Source organism: Lontra canadensis, unplaced genomic scaffold (genome assembly GCF_010015895.1).
Source record: "Lontra canadensis isolate GAN:19392208 unplaced genomic scaffold, GSC_riverotter_1.0 scaffold4, whole genome shotgun sequence".
NCBI classification, from domain to species: Eukaryota; Metazoa; Chordata; class Mammalia; order Carnivora; family Mustelidae; genus Lontra; species Lontra canadensis.
In genome coordinates this window covers 6,346,262-6,363,138 of record NW_022630998.1, presented here as the reverse complement: position 1 = coordinate 6,363,138, position 16,877 = coordinate 6,346,262, and the positions used below count along the sequence as shown (strand labels likewise).

Below are 16,877 nucleotides of genomic sequence, written 5' to 3'. Positions count from 1 at the left end.
GCGAGGATGTGGAGAAAGGGGAACCCTCCTACACTGTTGGTGGGAATGCAAGCTGGTGCAACCACTCCGGAAAACAGCATGGAGGTTCCTCAAAATGTTGAAAATAGAGCTACCTATGACCCAGCAATTGCACTGCTGGGTATTTACCCTAAAGATACAAACGTAGTGATCCGAAGGGGCACGTGCCCCGAATGTTTATAGCAGCAATGTCTACAATAGCCAAACTATGGAAAGAACCTAGATGTCCATCAACAGACGAATGGATAAAGAAGATGTGGTATATATACACAATGGAATACTATGCAGCCAACAAAAGAAATGAAATCTTGCCATTTGCGACGATGTGGATGGAACTAGAGGGTATCGTGCTTAGCGAAATAAGTCAATCGGAGAAAGACAACTATCATATGATCTCCCTGATATGAGGAAGTGGAGATGCAACATGGGGGGGTTAAGGGGTAGGAGAAGAATAAATGAAACAAGATGGGATTGGGAGTCACATAAGTGACTCATAATCTCACAATACAATCTGAGGGTTGCTGGAGGTAGGGGGGTTGGGAGAGGGGAGTGGGGTTATGGAAATTGGGGAGGGTATGTGCTAAGATGAGTGCTGTGAAGTGTGTAAGCCTGGCAATTCACAGACCTGTACCCCTGGGGATAAAAATATATTATATGTTTATAAAAAATAAAAAAATAATAAAAATAAATAAATAAATAAAATTACTTCTTTGCAAAAAAAAAAAAAAAAGGAGTTAAAAGCCTACTTAAGGAAGCTCTGAACAGACCTCAAAATTAAAGAGATCGTGCTCTCTGTTCATTTAATTCTGGATCTTCAGGTGCCTTTACATATCAGGTAAATTTTTAATTTTTGAAACTTCAACTCTTGCCCAGGAGCAGCCATTTTCAAACTAGAGTCTCAGATCCGATTTTCCCTTGGCTTTTCTACTCTCTCCACCACTCACCCTGCCTATACTGCTACTTAAAATTACGGTCAAACATGAAGACTATTAGTGTCATGACTCCACTTGAATTAAGAGTTCTTAACTTTTGAATACCTGTATGTAAATATCTGAAAAAGACCTGTCCTTGGAGATATTAGCTATCTATTATTATTTTACATGAAATTACACATACAAGAAAAAAACATTTTAAATTATTATACCTAAAAGGGTAATACTTCCCATAATATAGTACACTGTCCATCAGAAACACAAAGATATTTGGGTAATATGTGGATCTGAATCAGGAATGTTTAATATATGAAGTAAAAACACTGGAAAGTTCCTAAATTCATACTGAATCAAGAGACTCTGCTTGAAAAATATTTCATAATGAGGCAACAATGCACACGCCTCTGAAACTGGCTTTCTCCTATATGGATCCTTGAGGGCACTCATCAGTTCTCCTAAATAAACCAGGTATATAAACACGGCCCCTTTTCCCCTCTACCCATCTCTCTTCTGTGCCACAAGTACCTGCAGTGCTCTAGGTCCATGAAAGAAAAACCTAAGCCATTTAGACTTATGCCAGTTTTCATAGTTATCTGTTTGGACAAAGTCTTAAGTGACTAAGGGGTCTCACCTAAGCCAAGTATAAATTACAGAGAAAAGAACAACCTGTTTAAAGTGGGTCTGAAGAGGCAGGTATAGGCACATACTGCTGCATAAGTTGCTTTCCCCTTGCAGTTTCTGGAGGTATTGAACAAATAATTTAAAGGAATTATGTAGCACTATACTTGCTATTAAGAAATTGATGCCAAGATTAAAACTTTGAGCCTCTTAAGAGAAATGCCTTATAAGTAAATGTAAGCATTCCAGACTCTGGAAAAGAATATGCATTACCAAGTATAAATTTTAAAAAAATATTGTGAAATATGCATCAGTCTCCTGTGAGCTGGTTTACCCTGTTCTTCATGGGATGCTCAAATGAAGTTCACTCTCTGTGCCTAAAAGACCAAAAGTCCTAAAGGAGAGTAAACACCAAGGTAAAACTACAATATTCTGGCATGCCTCTTGGTTACCTGTTGGCATGCCTCCACTAAAGTGAAGGTGTAGGGCCCAAGGCCAGGCTGCCCCAAGATGGACCACTTGGCATGAAGATTATTTTGGGCTGAAGGCTATTGAGACCCCAGTGGACTCAAGAGAAACTTCTGCCTCTCCCTTAACTATGCAGGAGAATCTAAATTAGGGATCTTTCCAGAATAAAGGTTATTACCAGAGGTAAATTTTATCTGAATCACATATCTATATGGCAAGGAAACAATTACCAAACATCTGCTCTTCTTCCTGCCCTATGAATTGCATTCCTTCCCTTCAATTTCCCAGACCACTATGCCCTTCTTCTTAGTTCAGGATGACATAGACACCTAATTTTCCTGACTGTCTTCAGAATTTCCAAGTCTTTGTAGATTCCTTGTTCATATGCCGTTAAATTTCATTCTCTCTCATCTGTCTCATGTCAATTTGATTAGTCTAGCTAGAAAGACCTTCAAGGAGACATGAGTTCTTGTTCCCCAACAATGGCATTCATCCTGCTCTGCCCACTTTTGTCTATTTGAAATTTTCACAAAGACCAAATTGAAAAATGAGCTCACAGAGGATCTAATTCCAAGACTATTTTAAATAACAATTACCTTTTTGGTATTTGTCTGCATATGCTTTAAAAAGAATTCTTACTATTTTACTCATTAAAATGAGGCAAGGAGTGGTTAAATAATTTATCCAGATTTATAACTAGTAGAGAGCAGAAGTGGGATTTGAACCCAAATTGCTCTGCATGCATGCCTGTGTTAATTCCAGCATATGACACAACAATCCATCTTTTTTTTTTTTCTCAAATGAGTAGTTGAGTATGTGTGACTTGTTTATTTGAATAACTAACATTTTGGCAGATATGAACAAAGGATTATTATGACTTCATGAGTAAAAGCTATCAAACATTTAAAGAATTAACACCAATTCTTTTCAATCTCTTCCCAAAAATTGAAGAGGAATGAATATTTCTAACTTATTTTATAAGACCAGCATTACCCTTATGCCAAAACCAGATAAGGACCCTACAAGAAAAAAAAATTACAGACCAGTATCCCTGATGCAAAATCCTCAACAAAATGCTAATAAGACGAATTTGAAAATACATTGAAAAGTGAATATAGCATGACCAATTGGGATTTATTCCTGGGATGCACTGATGAAACAACATATACAAATCAATAAATGCAACACAACGTTTTAACAAAATGAAGAATAAAAATTATATGATCAGCTTAATAAATGCAAAAGATGCATTTGACAAAATTCGACATACTTCATGATAAAAATTCTAACAAATTATATATAGAAAGAATGTAGTTCAACATAATGAAGGCCGTACATGACAAGTTCACAGCTATTATCATTCTCAGTGGTGAAAAGTTGAAAGTTTGACTTCTAAGTAAAACTTTCTGAACACTGAAAATTATAAGACACTGAGAAAACAAACCTAAATAAGGAGTAAGACAAAAGTGCCTGCTCTCAACACTTCTAACTTCTACTCAACATAGTGCAGGCAGTCCTGACCAGAGCAATTAAATGAAGAAAGGAAATAAAATCTAAAAAAAAAAAAGAAGTAGAAAAGAAAGAAGTTAAATTGTCTGCTTCCAGCTGATATGATCTTATACATAGGAAACTCTATAAAGATTCCACCAAGAAACTGTTCCAAATAATAAAGGAATTCAGTAAAGTTACAGGATACAAAATCAAAGTATAGAAGTCACTTGCATTTCTATACAGTAACAACAATAGCTCCAAAAAGAATAAAATATTTGAGTCAGTTTAACTAAGGCACCTGGGTGGCTCAATCAGTTAAGCGACCAACTCTTGGTATCAGATCAGGTGGTGATCTCAGGATCATGAGACCCAGCCTCAGGTTGGGCTCTGTGCTTAGCACAGAGTCTGCTTGGGACTCTCTCTCCCTCTCCCTCTGCCTGTCCCCACTGCTCTCACTCTGCCTGTCTCTCTCTCACTAATAAATAAATTTAAAAAATAATAATAAATTTAACAAAGCTGGTGAAAAATCTATACACTGAAATTCTATGACACTGAAAAAACAAACCTAAAGAAGACACAAATAAATGGAAAGAAATTCCTAAATTAGAAGAATATCACGAAAGTGTCCATACTACCCAAAACTATCTAAAGATTCAACGCAGTCCCTATCAAAATTCCATTGGCATTTTTCAAACAAGAGTGCCTGGGTGGCTCAGTCAGTTAAGCACTGTACTCTTGATCTCAGCTCAGGTTTTGATCTCACAGTTGTGAGCTCAAGTGCCATGCTGGGCTCTGTGCCTGGCATGAGGGCCTACTTAAAAATACATACATACATACATACTACATATATACATACTTATGTATTATGTACAACAAAGTAAACAATCAACAAAGAAAAGGCAACCTATGGAATAAAAGAAAATATTTATAAACCATATATCTGATAAGGGGTTAATATTCAAAATACATAAGGAATTCTTTCAACTTTATAGCAAAAAAGCATAATCTGATTAAAACATAGGCAAAGGACCTGAACAGATTTTTTTTCAAAGAAGACATACAAATGGCCAACAGGTACATGAAAAGGTGCTCACTATCATTAATCATCGGGGAAATGCAAATCAAAGCAATGAGATATCACCTCATAACTGTTAGGATGGTTATTATCAAAAAGACAAACAGTAAGTGTTGGCAAGGATGTGGAGAAAAGGGAGCCCCTGTACACCACTGATGGGACTATAAATTGGCATAGCCATTATGGAAAACAGTATGGAACTTACTCAATAAGTCAAAAATAGAATTACCATACGATTCAGCTGTCCCACTAGTGGGTATATATCCAAAGAAAATGAAATCAGGATCTCAGAAGTATCTGCAGTGCCATGTTCACTGTAGCATTATTCACAACAGCCAAGATATGGAAATAACCTAAGTGTCCATCAACAGACGGATAAAGAAAATGTGGTATACTTATATGTGTATATAAATTTTTGTGTGTATTTAGATGTATACACACATACATATACACACATACACAGGGAAATTACTAACCCCTTAAAAAAAATTCTGGGACACCTGAGTGGACCAGTTGGTTAAGCATCTGACTTTGGCTCACGTCTTGATCTCAGGGTCCTGGGATTGAGACCCACATGGGGGATGGGAGGTGGTCCCTACTCAGCAGGGAGTTTGCTTGTCCCTCTCCCTCGGTCCGCCCTCACACTTGTGCTGACTCTCCCTTAAATAAATAAATAAATAATAAAACCTTAAAAAAAAAAAAGAAAGAAATCCTGCCATTTTTGACAACATGAATAAACCTTTAGGATGTTATACAAAGTAAAATAAGCCAGGTAGAGAAAGATACATACTGTGTGATCTCATTTACAAGTGGAATTTAAGATGTTGAACTCATAGAACCAGAGTAGAACAGTGGGTGTCAGGGTCTAGGGGGAGGGGGGGAAATGGAGATATGTGGACAAAGGATACAAACTTTTAGTATAAGATGAATAAATTCTGGGAATTTAATGTACAGCATGGTGAATATAGTTAATAATACTCTATTCTGTACTTGAAATTGACAAAGAAAGGTAGATCTTTTTTTTTTTTTTTTTTTTTGGCTGGATACAGTATACTTTATTGATGGTACATGACAAGGGAGGGCTCCCCAAGCCCCTCCCCTTCTTCAGGGGGTCTAGGATGGAAATAGTGGAGGTTGGGAGATTCTCAGTGTTTTGGGGGTAAGTTAGGGCAGGGATTCTCCAGCAGCTGAGGGCCTCTTTCTTCCTCTTGCTCTGGCTGGGGCTGGTGGTTCAGGGGGCTCTTACTCCTTGGAGGCCATGTGGACCATAAGGTCCACCACCCGGTTGCTGTAGCCAAATTCATTGTCATACCAGGAAATGAGCTTGACAAAGTGGTCATTGAGAGCAATGCCAGCCCCAGCATCGAAGGTAGAGGAGTGGGTGTAACTGTTGAAGTCGCAGGAGACAACCTGGTCCTCAGTGTACCCCAGGATGCCCTTAAGGGGGCCCTCTGATGCCTGCTTCACCACCTTCTTGATGTCATCATATTTGGCAGCTTTCTCCAGGCGGCAGGTCAGATCCACAACAGGCACGTTGGGGGTGGGGACACGGAAGGCCATGCAAGTGGGCTTCCCATTCAGCTCAGGGATAACCTTGCCTACAGCCTTGGCCGCACCAGTGGAAGCTGGATGATGTTCTGGGCAGCCCCTCGGCTGTCACACCACAGCTTCCCAGAGGGGCCGTCCACAGTCTTCTGGGTGGCAGTGATGGCATGGACGGTGGTCATGAGTCCCTCCACGATGCCGAAGTTGTCATGGATGACCTTGGCCAGAGGAGCCAAGCAGTTGGTGGTACAGGAAGCACTGCTGACAATCTTGAGGGAGTTGTCATACTTCTCATGGTTCACACCCATCACGAACATGGGGGCATCAGCAGAAGGAGCGGAGATGATGACCCTCTTGGCCCCGCCCTTCAAGTGAGCCCCAGCCTTCTCCATGGTGGTGAAGACCCTAGTGGACTCCACAACATACTCAGCACCAGCATCGCCCCATTTGATGTTGGCGGGATCTCGCTCCTGGAAGATGGAGATGGACTTCCCATTGATGACAAGCTTCCCGTTCTCAGCCTTGACTGTGCCGTGGAATTTACCGTGGGTAGAATCATACTGGAACATGTAGACCATGTAGTTGAGATCAATGAAAGGGTCATTGATGGCGACAATATCCACTTTACCAGAATTAAAAGCAGCCCTGGTGACCAGGCGCCCAATATGGCCAAATCCGTTCACTCCGACCTTCACCATCGTCTCTCGGGCACGCGGCTGGCACTGCACCTGAAGGTGCGGCTGTCTGTCGAACGGGGAAGAGCAGAGAGCCGAAAGGTAGATCTTAAATGTTCTCACCACACACCTCCCAAAATGGTACCCACGTGAGGTAATCGATGTGTTAATTAGCTTGACAGTGCTAATCATTTCATGATGTATACTTATATCTTAAATATACACAATTTTTATTTATCATTACTCCTCCCTGAGGGCAAAAGAAGTTGTTTATGTTGTCATTTACTAATTATCAGTGGACGAAGTTTCTAGCTGGTGATTCCTGGTTTCAGATTCATTGTTTCCTCAATTTTCTTCTATCAGGTTACATGAGATAACTTATTATTTAAAAAACTTCAGTTTTTTTCAGAATTAAAAAGCTAACTTCCTATTTCTATCTCCTTCCTGATCTTTCTAGAATTGTCAGAAGTTTTTTATTAGTTTGCTATATTAATGAGGTGAATATTCCAAGTCTGACCTTATATACTAAAAAGCATGAAACACAGAGATTATACCAAGTAGTAAATTATCTTTTATCTATGACTTATAATCTATATTTATGATAAACAGGGAGGGTGTGTGGAAAAGTCAGCTTGCTAAAAATAGGAATATCTTCAGGGTTAATGCTTAATAGTGGATAAAGTAGTCTCCAGCGTATTACTGTGGGATTGATCATACAACCTGTCTCTCATTTAGAAAACTGCTCCCTCTTCCCCACCCATAAGTCTGCAGGAGTAGCTACATTAATGCTTCACCCTTGCATTAACTGGGTATTGGGAGTTGGTCTAGATCTTAGCATCTTACCCAAGCTGAGCCAGTGAGACCCTAAACTGGAATTTTGCAACTGGGACTTAGAATATGATCATACTGTGTATTCCAAGTGTCAATTTCCTTCCCAATTTTTTGTTACCTATCTCAAGTCTATGTGTAAATGGATTTTCTCATGTCTCTTCCCATGTTGTCCACACAGCCATTACATCATAGTCTTCTCTGTGCTCTACCACAATATTTCTAGCTTTTCCATAAGAAAACTTTACACAACTGCTGGGGGTCACCCTCTATCTGCCAGGTGTGTTCACCTCCATAATATACTGCTATCTGTGCTAATAAAAGTTAGTACTGGTACCAACAAAAGCATTACGTTGTTTCAAGTTTCATTTCCTATACTGCCCATTCTTAAATTCCACAGAGTATCATTAAATGAAGTTGAATAGCTGTATCAGTCTTTACAGAAAGACCGAGGTAACTAAAGGAAATTACAACATAAAAGGGAGAAAATCAAACTAAATAGTTAGTATAACATCTATCACGGTGTTTTGTAACTTCATGTGGAGAAGATGTCCAGACCATGAACCATACAAAGGCAACCATCCAAAAGTATGAATGACCTGATAATGTTAAAAATTACTTCTTTTTTGGCCAAACATGTATCTATTAATTAAATGTGTTTAAATTTGTCTGTTAAATTGAACATTGTTGGTACTAATGTGCCTCTGAGTCACACCAAAGAAGGAACACAAACAATGGCAAAGGACGGTAATGGGTACTTCCTCAGATTTGCAAAAAAACCCACTCTTGGCAAGTTACTCCATATATCTAAAGAAATATGGGTCTTGTGGCCTCTGAATTTCTATGGGACCAAGGATATAAGAGGATCTTCCCTGTACCCTGTACCCATGATGGTGCCACATTGTCTTATTTCTTCGCTAGACAGATATTCTTGAAACTAAATAGCTTTCCGTGATGATATATTTGTTGACTACCATCAGTTGTGAATGCTATCTTTAAAAAAAAAAAAAAACCTCGCAAAGTTAAAAATGAACAAAACTAGCTTCTAATGAATGTCCCTGATCCCTAACCTAATTCTTCTCTTTCTCTTTAGAGCTCTCTCTTTCTTTAAGGTTCCATATGCCTTTGGAAAAGTATGCCCATGATGACAAGAAACTACTTTGTTTTAAGATACATCTGCCTAATAAAAACAGACACATAGACCAGTGGAACAGAGTAGAGAGCCCAGATATGGACCCTCAACTCTATGGGCAAATAATCTTCGACAAAACAGGAAAAATATACAGTGGAAAAAAGACAGTCTCTTCAATAAATGGTGCTGGGAAAACTGGACAGCTATATGTAGAAGAATGAAACTCGACCATTCTCTTACACTGTACACAAAGATAAACTCAAAATGGATAAAAGACCTCAACTTGAGACAGGAATCCATCAGAATCCTAGAGAACATAGGCAGTAATCTCTTCGATATCACCCACAGCAACTTCTTTCAAGATATGTCTCCAAAGGCAAAGGAAACAAAAGCGAAGATGAACTTTTGGGACTTCATCAAGATCAAAAGCTTCTACACAGCAAAGAAAACAGTCAACAAAACAAAGAGGCAACCCACGGAATGGGAGAAGATATTCACAAATGACAGTACAGACAAAAGGTTGATATCTAGGATCTATAAAGAACTCCTCAAACTCAACACACACAAAACAGACAATCATATAAAAAAAATGGGCAGAAGATATGAACAGACATTTCTCCAATGAAGACATACAAATGGCTATCAGACACATGAAAAAAATGTTCATCATCACTAGCCATCAGGGAGATTCAAATTAAAACCACATTGAGATACCACCTTACACCAGTTAGAATGGCCAAAATTAGCAAGATAGGAAACAACATGTGTTGGAGAGGATGTGGAGAAAGGGGAACCCTCTTATACTGTTGGTGGGAATGCAAGTTGCAGCCACTTTGGAAAACAGTGCGGAGATTCCTCAAGAAATTAAAAATAGAGCTTCCCTATGACCCTGCAATTGCACTACTGGGTATTTATCCCAAAGATACAGATATAGTGAAAAGAAGGGCCATCTGTACCCCAATGTTTATAGCAGCAATGGCCACGGTCACCAAACTGTGGAAAGAACCAAGATGCCCTTCAACGGATGAATGGATAAGGAAGATGTGGTCCATATACACTATGGAGTATTATGCTTCCATCAGAAAGGATGAATACCCAACTTTTGTATCAACAAAAGGGGACTGGAAGAGATTATGCTGAGTGAAATAAGTCAAGCAGAGAGAGTCAATTATCATATGGTTTCACTTATTTGTGGAGCATAACAAATAGCATGGAGGACAAGGGGAGATGAAGAAGAGAAGGGAGTTGAGGGAATTTGGAAGGGGAGGTGAACCATGAGAGATTATGGACTCTGAAAAACAATCTGAGGGTTTTGAAGGGGCGGGGGGATGGGAGGTTGGGTGAGCCTGGTGGTGGGTATTATGGAGGGCACGTATTGCATGGAGCACTGGGTCTGGTACATAAACAATGAATACTGTTACACTGAAAAGAAATAAAAAAAAATTTAAAAAGATACATCTGCCTACTCCCTGCAGCATATTTTTATAGGTCAGAGTTTTTCAGTCTGAAAAAAATAGCCCATGGGTTCTAAAATTCTCTGCACCAGTAGTAGTCACAGAACTTGTCTTATTATTCTTCCTATTTCCAGGAAGTACACACACACAAATACAGACTTCCAAAGTATAAATTATCAATTGTTATAAAAGAGCATAGTATCAACTCATAAGGCAGAAGATACTTTTTTGACCAGCTGTAAGGCAAGAAATCTCACAATTAAATGTTTAGTATCTTTACCAGGCATATCAGTGCTAATTCCTTTTTTTATCCCTATTTTACTCTAAATTTTTGGCCAAGAAATATCCTATTCAGATTGTTTTTCTCCTCCCCCTCTCCTTCCCTTACCCTTTCTCTTTTCCCCTCCCCTTCTTTTTCCTAGAGAGAAGGTGGACATAGTTCCTTTCTTCCAATTACAAAGTTACACTTAAATGTCAGTGAGAGGTCGTGTTTTCTACCACATGGAGAAAGACAGTCTATACACATAGGCAAAGAGTCACTGGAAAACGAAAAGAGCCCTGAGGGTGTTGCAGAGCCTGGCGCTTAGGTTTCTAAGGCTCAGGTGAATTTCTGCCCTTCTTAGAACTTGGTTATTCTCTTCCTTTCATTTCACTAAATATCCACGTATCTCTCCAAATTCCTATCTAACCAAGGCTAATTCAAATGTGCTTTATGTCACTTACAAGCAGAAGAAAACTCACTAGTAAACCAAACTAACAATGACAAAAAATAGTTCCTTGTCTCAGATCACCTGGTCCTGTTTGAGAAAAAGGCAGACATTTACTCTAACTTAATCATTTGCATGAATGTTGCACAGGGTTAGCTCAAAATATTAGTAGCATGCTTTCTGTGCATTTCACTGCCTCCTTTTCACTCACTTAGTCAAGAGCTAGTTTTCCTCCTCCAGTCTACAACAAAGCAGAAGCAAAATTAAATATGAGAGGAAGATTCTCAGATCTGCACTTACAGAGCCAGCTTTCTTTCTTTAGAGACTACAGGACTTGGCAGAGGGGGTTGGACAAAAGGAGAAGAGTACATGTAAGATAGAGCAAAGATAGATGAAAGAGAAAAGCCAGTAGTCTTTGAAGAGGGAAGAAGAAGGAATACCTTTGTTCCAAACACAAGGAAGCAGAATAAAAGGGATAACAATGACCAAACGTACTCAAGAGTCCGCACCATTGATGCCATTCACCTAAGGACAAACCACAGTTCCACAGCTCTGGAAACTTCCTAGCCCTTTAACAGGAAGATGAACACTCGGACATCCTGTGTGGAGATGGAGCATGAAAAGAGCATTTGCTCCTAACCAATAGAGAACAGAAAAGAACCAATTGGGGATATCTCTATGTGAACCATCAGTAAATGTATAGCACCTAGTATAGATGAAAGTCAGTGCCCAGTCCAAAAGAAAAACCCAAGATTTCAACCACTTATCTGTGAAACTAAAACTTTACCCAAGCCGGGGTGCCTGGGTGGCTCAGTGGGTTAAGCCTCTGCCTTCCGCTCAGGTCATGATCCCAGGGTCGTGGGGTTGAGCCCCGCATCGGGCTCCCTGCTCAGTGGGAAGCCTGCTTCTCCCTTTCCCTCTGCCTAGGGCACTGCCTCCTTCTGGTCTCTCTCGCGCTGTCAAATAAATAAATAAATAAATGGGGGGTGGGGGGGAACCTTTACCCAAGCCAAGACAGGCCTTAGGGTTTCCCCATGAAAGATTATAAGTTGCCAGAAAAAAAAGAAGAAAAAGAACCAAATAATAGTTGGTTTTAAAACACAAAGCTATATGTAATACTCGGGTACTTCTTTTTATGTGTCTGCTTTCCCAATTGTCTTTACCATCTATCATTCTGAAGGAATAACTATAATATCAGATTTTCAGGAGTCAACAGTCATCTGTTACTTCCTTACCTCATCCAGCTTTTCATGGGATTTCTCAAGGGCTCTTTCTTATCCATTTGTCATGTTGATGATGGTTAACACAAACATAGGGTTTTGTGAAAACGTTCCAAGTCTGTCTTCACATTCATACCCCAAAAGCAACAAAACTACTAACTACTACTAATGTAATCTTCTCATTTTAAAAATACAAACTTTCACTTTTATCTATGACCTATGTAATATGCATGGACAGTAAACAGGAGATCTGACAACCAATACTATAGAAAGGCTTGTGTTTCAACACCTTGGTTCATTAATTGTAAATTTTGTAGCTCCAGGCTTTATGCTGGATGACCCCACCTGCTTTTCCAAAGAAGGTAACTGAACTCCTTTGTTTACCTCCTTTGTTTATCTCTCTTTCCTTGTCATTTATTTTTCTCTACCACCTTCCCTCTTAACTTGAACCCCTGGAGTGCATAATTCCATATCAGCAACTCAAAGACCATCTTATAATTTCTTCCAATATTTGGGGTACTGGCAAGAGAGTAAAACAGTGGGTTAGTTGGCCTGATTTTTTTTAATATAAAGGAAAGTAATAAAAAAGATGGAAACACACGGCATTATTCCATGTTCAAATTCAGATTAATCTGTCTGATTCAAATGCCTGTGGTTTTCCTTATAGCTGTCTCTCTTTTCCACTCACATGTATCATGATTTTTAAAGCCAGAAAAAGGGGTGGACTTGCTAGAAACAAAATACTTGTTTACCTCCCTTGATTTCTTGTTGATATTCTAAAAACAGAAATGCCATACAACTTTCTTCTTTGAAATATGTTTATATATTTATTCAACCTTTCCTCTTTTCATCATCTATTCCTTATCTTCCTAAAACTCACCAAATTTTTCCTTCATATTTCTAAACATCTTTCTCCAAAAATTATTCCTCCTTATTTCTCCTTCTTTATTCCATACAATTATGTAGGTTGGTTAAGAAGAATTGAAAGTGTTTAAGCAAAGGAGAGACTATAACCAAACTGCCAGTTTAGTGAAATTTTTCCGAATATAATTATGTGAATGGTGACCACAAGTAAAACATTAGGTAAAATTTCCTCTCTAAGCGCTTCCTAAATGCAATTAAACTCTGAATGTTTGAATTTCATATTCACCAGGGTAACATTAGCTCTTATCCTTAACAGCTCTTATTCTGACCTGAGAATCAGAAATGTCCACAAATATTCAGTCTGTTTTCTTGGTCACTGCCAATTAAATTCTGAACTGCTGTATTCTCCTTACTTTCCTCTTTGTAATATTTATTTTCTATGGTTCAAACTCCCACTGTCTGATCTCACTCTTCACTCCTCCTTTGGGCATTCCCATTCCAAGATTAATAAACCTATACATCTTCATATTTTTCATTCATATTTTTTACAATGATTATCATTTACTAAAATTTGATTGTCCTCAGGGGGAATGGACTCCCTGAATCTACTCAATCATTTTCCTGTGTTTCTAGTGCAAGACTGCAAAATGATGTCAGGATCTTCCTTGCTCTCCACTGTCAATTCTGGACAATTACTCCTCTCCTTTTAAGCCCTACTTTCTACTCCTTCACTTAACTGCCAAATAACAAAATCATTCTCCTTTCCCTTTACTCGTTTATGTCTTTGCCCTTTTCTTCATCCCTAAATCCTCTCATTACCTTCAGACACATAGCTGATCCATCCCAAATCTCAGCTTCTTGGGTTTTATCACCTCCTTATTCCGAAGGACCTCTCCTCAGCTCTATTTTAGGTGCTCACTTCAATGGCCGCATTGTGAGCTTTGTTTTCATAGGCAGCTACTTCAGCACTAAAATAATACATGCAACTCCTTTAAAACTATACTTTCTTATCCTTCCAGCTTGCTTTGTCTGTTATACTCAATCTAACAGATCTTGTCCATCATCAAAACCATCAGTCCATGGATTCCTCTAACTATGTGCATCAACTATCCTTCTCTTCCCTCACCATTCATTTTTTTTTTTTGTTTCAAGTTTTTACTTAAATTCTAATTACTTAACACATAGTGCAATATTAGTTTCAGGAGTGGAATCTAGTGATTCAACACTTACATACAACACCCAGTGCTCATCACAAGTGCCCTCCTTAATACCCATCACCCATTTAGTCCATCCCCCTGCCCACCTCCCCTCCAGCAATCCTCAGTTCGATCTCTATAGTTAAGAGTCTCTTATGGTTTGCCTCCCTTTCTTTTATTTTTTTCTTTCCCCTATGTTCATCTGTTTTGTTTTTCTTAATTTAAGATTTTATTTATTTATCTGAGAAAGAGAGAACACAGGTAGGCAGAATGGCAAGCAGAATGGCAAGCAGAGGGAGGAGAAGCAGGCTCCCTGCTGAGCAGAGAGCTGAGGTGGGGTTTCATCCCAGGACCCTGGGATCATGACCTGAGCCAAAGGCAGAAGCTTAACTGACTGAGCCACCCAGGAGCCTCCATCTGTTTTGTTTCTTAAATTCCACATATGAGTGAAATCATATGGTATTTGTCTTTCTCTGACTTATTTTTTTTAGCATAATACACTCTAGCTCCATCCACTTCTTTGTAAACAGTAACATTTCATTCTTTTTGATGACTGGGTAATATCCCATTATATACACACACACACACACACACACACACACACACACACATATCTCCCATATCTCCCATATCTTCTTTATCCATTCATCAGTCAGTACACTTTTGGGCTCTTTCTGTAATTTGGCTACTGTTGATAATGGTGCTATAAACTTCAGATGCATGTGCTCCTTTGAATCAGTTTTTTTGTATCCTTTGAGTAAACACTAGTAGTACAATTACTGGGTCATAGGTTCATAGTTCTATTTTTAAGAAACCTCTGTACCATTCTTTTTAAGTTGAGACAACTGTATTGACCAGACATAAAGAAAAAAAAGAAAATTTTAAATGAGGTTTACTTCACTGGGAGAACACATGCAATTTGACAGCCAATCCTTCATTTTCTCCCCACCAAATGGTCAAAAACACGTTCATGGGCCTGAACTTCGTTTTCTGCTTTCTCTCTTGCACAATGTAGGCATTGTACATCTCAGGTTGTGCTCTGGAAGTCACAACTTGCCTTCGCAAAGACTCAATGCCTGAAATTATCTCTTCTCACTTTTGCATCATTACCGTCAGCCTCTTCACTAGATCAATCCTGATTACACATGATCTTCCATCTTTTATCTTTAAAAATCTCATTAACAGTCAATACTCCTCACTTCCTCTGTCTTGAGATACCTTCTTCTTTTGGCTTGGGAGACTAATCTCCCAGTTTCCCTTCTACCTTCTGTGCTGGTATATTGTTCTACTCTAAGCTCAAATATTGGAGAACCTTTTATTTCAGTCCTGAGCCCTCTTCTTTTCTACATAGATTCTCTCTTTGGGTAGTCTTATCCAATCTCATGATCTTAAATACTTTGTATATGCTGTGTACACTGAGAGTACTCCCATAATCCTATCTCTAACCTCTGACATTCCATTTGGACGTCAAAGAAGCACCTCAAACTTAAAATTGTGTTTGGCTTCCCCCTTGTGCAGTAAAAAGTTAATTCAGCAAGCTCAAACTGCCCCAATTCTGCACATTCCAAAGGTCTTCAAGCCTGGCTCTTGATTGGCTTCTGGGAGATAAACTTTGAGGCTTTAAAATATTCTGCCTAATAAAGTGCCTTTGTACTCCTGGAGCACTGAGCCATTATGCTCTATCAGTTTAAAGTTGGGGACTTGGGGGTTGGACATTGCTTACCTAAGGTCAGCCCTATGGGAATCCCATGCCTATGTGAATGACTCCCAGTAAAAACTCTGGACACTAAGACTCAGATGAGCTTTCCTGGTTGGCAGTCCTTCCATACATGTTACCCCACACTGCTACTAGGAGAATTAAGCTCTGCCTATGTAACTCTACTAGGAAAGGACAAGAGGAAACTTGTGCCTGGTTTCTTCTAAACTTCACCCACGTAAGGTGACTTTTTTCTTTCCTTTAAGCTATATATTTCATTATATATAATCTCACTATATATGATCAATTATTTCCCTAACTTTAATCTATATATTTTCACTATAATAACCCTAACTATGAATATAATAGCTTTCTGAGTTTTATGAGTCCTTGTAGTGAGTCATGGAACCTGAGGGTGGTCTTGGGAACCCACCAACACCCCCTGAAACTTGTTTCTCCTCTACTTCTTCCATATTAGTAACCGACATCACATCCACACCTTCACTCAAGCCAAGAATCTAGCAGTCATCTTTGAATTGTGCTTTAGAAAAAAAAAAAAGATTTTATTTATTTATCCGACAGAGAAAGCAAGAGAGCACAAGCAGACAGAGAAGCAGAGAGAGAGGGTGAAGCAGGCTCCCCACCAAGCAGGGAGCCCGACATGGGGCTTGATGCAGGGCTCGATCCCAGGACCCCAGGATCATGACCCACGTTAAAAGTAGTTGCTTAACCAACTGAGCCACCCAGGCGCCCCTGAACTGTGCTTTTTTATTATGCCACTCATTTACTCCATCCCCAAGTTCTCATTGTTCCAGCCCCCAAATATTTCCTAAATCTATGTGTTTCTCTCCATCTCATTAATTACCATTGCAGTCCAAGTCAAAGCCATCATTCACTTGGATTATTGCAATAGCCTCCCAACTGTTCTCTTCAGTTCCATACTTCAAATCCTATAATCC

General features: G+C 39.1%; 1 pseudogene; it reads right to left on the bottom strand.

Moving 5' to 3' along the window:
* Positions 1-5,759: 5,759 nt before the first annotated feature.
* LOC116859631 lies at positions 5,760-6,860 on the bottom strand (annotated as a pseudogene).
* Between the last annotated feature and the right edge of the window lie 10,017 nt (positions 6,861-16,877).